Here is a 4,340-nt window from a genome sequence, read left to right on the forward strand (position 1 = left end):
TTTTGTGCTTCCTTTAAAATACTACCCCTTCCCTTCTTCTCGTAGGTGACCACTATACCGATTCTCAACACCACAGCTTGTCTCTGCCATTTAAAAAACTTTATGTATAAATAAAATCATACTGTATAATTTTCTTGTGCCTAATTTCCTTAGCTCAACATTATATTTGTGAGAGTCAATCATGTTGCACATTGTTTTATTCTCACTGCTGTATAATATTCCATTGTATGTTATATCATCTATTTTATGGTTGATAAACATTGGGATTGTTTTCAGTGTGGCTTACTAAGAATATTGCTGCTATAGCTTCCCACACAGCATCGCCCTTGGCTACCGAGACCGCACCCACTTCCGGCTCTTGTGCCTCAGCATGGCTGCTTTGGGTGTCCCGAGGCTGCACTGCAGCCCCGAGGCTCACATGGGCAGCCAGTGGCAACTCCAGCAGGGTCGCTGCCAGCCCCTCTGGCTACCAGCCCTTTACGGAGCTCCCAGACTGATCTTAGGCAGATGGCCGCCCTTCTCCTCCAGTGAAAGGCCAGCTTTGAAGACAAACTCAAAGGGAAAAGTTTGCAAGATGAGTTGTACTGCTGTCACAGGAAATGGATGCTGGATTACAGGCATGGCAGCTCAGGCAGCAGGGGAAGTTGCAGAAAGAAGACAGGAAACAGCAGAATGCTCTTAAACCCAAAGCATCTCTACTGCAGAACCCACACCAAGCCAATAAAAAAGTGACTCCTGTCCCCCTTCAAAAAAAAAAAACAAGAGTGCTCCTACAAATACTCCACTCCTATACATGTCTTTTGGTGGCCAAAAGCATTCATTTATACTTGCTATATACTTGATAATGATATTTCTGACATGTATATGTTCATCTTTAATAGATACTGTAAATTTACCAGAGAGGTTGTACCAATTTAAAACTCTACCAGTGATGTATGAGAGTTCCTGTTGCTCTATAGTTGGATAATACTTTAAGAGATTAATGTGTTTGTATATATTTTTATCTCCATATATTCCTCCTTTTATTTTCTTCACTTAAGTAGGTAGCTGGTTCTGGCCCTCTTGGCCACCAGGAGGGTTGTAGAAGGGCAGAAAATTGACATTTCCCACAACACTTTGTGACTTTTGTTCACAAGAGCTTTGAGCCCCAGAGGGAGGGAAAAAAATTGCCAGTAAAGAAAAAAACATCTTAGAAGAAATAAAAAGGAGAGAGGCTTTTCTCAGATCAAAAAAAGAGATTTCTCCAGTGTAAGGGAAGAAGAGAAAGAGCTCTGTGAATTCCAGAGCAGCAGAGCCTGGCCTGGCTTCTAGGCAGCATATGGGGAAGGCCCTAGTGAGAAGTCATGAGGTAGGGAATCTGGGAAGTTGGAACCAGAAGCAAAAATTTTTCACAAAAGCATCAGAGTGCTGCTGGACCTGAAGGGCCCTGGTGTTGATGATTTAGTTGCTAAGTCGTGTTCAACTCTTGTGACCCTCTGGATTGTAGCCTGCCAGGCTCCTCTGTCTATGGGATTCTCCAGGCAAGAATACTGGAGTGGGTTACCATTTCCTTCTCCAGGGGATCTTTCCCACCAGAACAGGGGTCAATGGATATCTCAACATTTACCAGTGTAAGCAAATGGCTTGATGACTGGAGGGCCATACTGCTATGTGCTTGTGTGTATAAAATTCCAGAACTGATGTATAACTATGAGTCAGGGGTCCCAAAAAGCACAGGTTGAGTTTCCCTCTGTACTTATGGGATTGGGAGTTCAAAATAGAATTAACTCTGATGTACAAAGAGATGTGATATTTCTTATCCCTCAGAGTTGTGAAGTGATGTTTGTACCTCCAATACTGAGCGGGTATCCCTCAGGGCTACTCCTAGCACATACAGCATCTTTATGAAACCAGGTAGGGGCTTCCCTGGTAGCTCAGATCGTAAACAATCTGCCTGCTATGTGGGAGACCCAGGTTCCATCCCTGGGTCAGGAAGATCCCCTGGAGAAAGGAATCACAACTCACTCCAGTATCCTTGCCTGGAGAATTCCATGGACAGAGGAGCCTGAAGGGCTACAGTCCATGGGTTGTAAAAAATCAGACACAACTGTCTGACTTTGCTTCCAGGTTTACATTCCCATAAAACCTCAATCATGGAGGCCCAGCCTACAGCTCAGGATTGCTGCCCATTGACACCACTGGCTGCTTCCTCTCTGCCCTTGCTCAGCTGTCCCAAGAATCCAAAAGGTTTGGTTAGTAGGGGATCCTCAATATTCTTCAGGCCCCTCTGTTCAGGTTCAGGGATTTCCATGAACTGGAATTAGGTTGTCTCATCAGCAAGAAATGCATTTATGGAATAATTCTACCAAGTCATAGGTAGACACAGAGAAAGTACACAAATAAAACAGCAGAAGCACATCAATCTCATTAGGTCTCTCTTCAACACACACTCACATTTTTCTTACTCTTACACTCACACTTTTAAACATCATCATTCTAAAAACAACTTACCAGCAACATTAAAGAGGAGTTGTGGAGGAATCATCTCAAGTGATTTCATACAAAGGCTAGAATGTGTCAGACCTGGCTTCCACTCCTGGCTTTGCTATGTGGCCTTGAGCAAGTTAACCTCTTTCTGAACCTTCTGATAAACTGTTGAGCCCTCTCCATTCCTTCAATTCTCCACCATGTATTCAACCACTTGGCCCTGCTTCTTTGGATTGTTCCACAAACCCGGGCATTCAACTTGCTTTTCTTTCCTTTGGGAGCTGTCAGCCTTTGCTCTTTGCCTTGGGATTCAGCTTTTCCAGGATTGACTGAGATATGGAATCCAGGCCTGCAGGCCTGCCCCAGAGACAAGGGGCCATGACCTGGCAACTTGGAAACATTTACTAATCTGATATTTATGATTTTCATTCAAAGATTTTGCTGTCAGCCCCTTCAGGAAACAGAAAGGGATTAACAAAAATTACTACAACTGGAATATTGATAAAATTTCTAGAGTCATAGAAAGTGCTCTGAGTCCCTATCCCTGTTGTTTTGTCCCTAGGTCTCTAGATGCTTCCTTGAAGCCCCAGATGCCTTCTGTTCAGTTTTATTTCTCAGGATAGAGCTCTAGAATCCTCTCATTTGTCTAACTAGTCAAATCCTCTCATTTGTCACTAACTAGTGCTGTAATTTTGAGCAGATCATTTACCCTGAGTTTCAGTGGATGTAATATCTCCTACTAATATTTCCCCTCACATTTTCTTCTTCCTTTTAATCTTTCTCTCTCTCATTGCCCCCCTCATCTGGAGCACTCCCCCAACTCCCACTCCAGGCTTTGCACTGTTGGCAGCTTAATGCTTAGGTCTCAGCTGAGGTAATCCCTTCTGAGAGAGGCCATCTCTATGTACCAACTTTGAAGTACGCCATCTGCCCATTACTTTCTCTTGATATTTCTTCTTCCTGGTTGTGATCACAATTTGAAATTATGTATTTTCTGCTTGTTTACTATCTGTCTCATCCCTAGATTGGGAGCCTTAGGAAGGTGGCACCATATACCTTGCTTCCTGCCTGAGTACCTACATAGATCGTGTGTGCTCAGTCAGGTGCAACTCTTTGCAGCCCCATGGCCTGAAGCTCACCAGGCTCCTCTGTCCATGGGATTTTCCTGGCAAGAATATTGGAGCAGATTGCCATTTCTTACTCCAGGGGATCTTCTTAACCCAGGGATTGACCTCACATCCCTTTTATCTCCTGCATTGGCAGGCAGATTCCTTACCAACTGTGCCGCCTGGGAAGTCCACAACTGCATAGAAGTGGTTTTAACAGTTATTCGTGTAAAACCACTGTGGCTGAACTCTGCGTGTGGTGGGCGGAGGGCACGTTCATTTTGTATTACATACGCTCTCTCTGGTTCCCACAAGCAATTCAGCTGCATAAAGACTCTTATTTTTAAAAAATCAGAGGCACAGGGATTTCCCTGGTGGTCCAATGTTTAAGATTTCACCTTCTAATGCAGGGGGTGCAGGTTCCATCCCTGGTCAAGGAGCTAAGGTCCCACATGCTGTGTGGCCAAAAAACTAAAACATAAAACAAGAAGCAATATTGTAACAAATTTAATAAAGACTTTAAAAATGGTCCACATCAAAAAAAAAATCTTTAAAAAATAAATCAGAGGCGGAGAGAAGAATCTACTGAAGATGTAGAGGGACTAAGGGAAGGGTCATACTTTCCTGTCTCTCCCTTCCTGCTTCTCTCCGAAGCCCTGTCCTGTGTTTTTCCCACACTACAAATTCCTCTCTCTCTCCTATTAGAATTGCCCTCTCTCCTCCACCTTTGCCTCAGTTTGATGCCTTTCTTTTCCACCAGGTAGTTAA

The 4,340-nt window shown here is 43.8% G+C and overlaps 1 pseudogene; it reads left to right on the top strand.

The window, feature by feature from the left end:
* Positions 1 to 370: 370 nt before the first annotated feature.
* On the top strand, positions 371 to 682 carry LOC113886690 (annotated as a pseudogene).
* Positions 683 to 4,340: the final 3,658 nt, after the last annotated feature.

The sequence above is a fragment of the Bos indicus x Bos taurus genome, chromosome X, assembly GCF_003369695.1.
Source record: "Bos indicus x Bos taurus breed Angus x Brahman F1 hybrid chromosome X, Bos_hybrid_MaternalHap_v2.0, whole genome shotgun sequence".
Taxonomy (NCBI): Eukaryota; Metazoa; Chordata; class Mammalia; order Artiodactyla; family Bovidae; genus Bos; species Bos indicus x Bos taurus.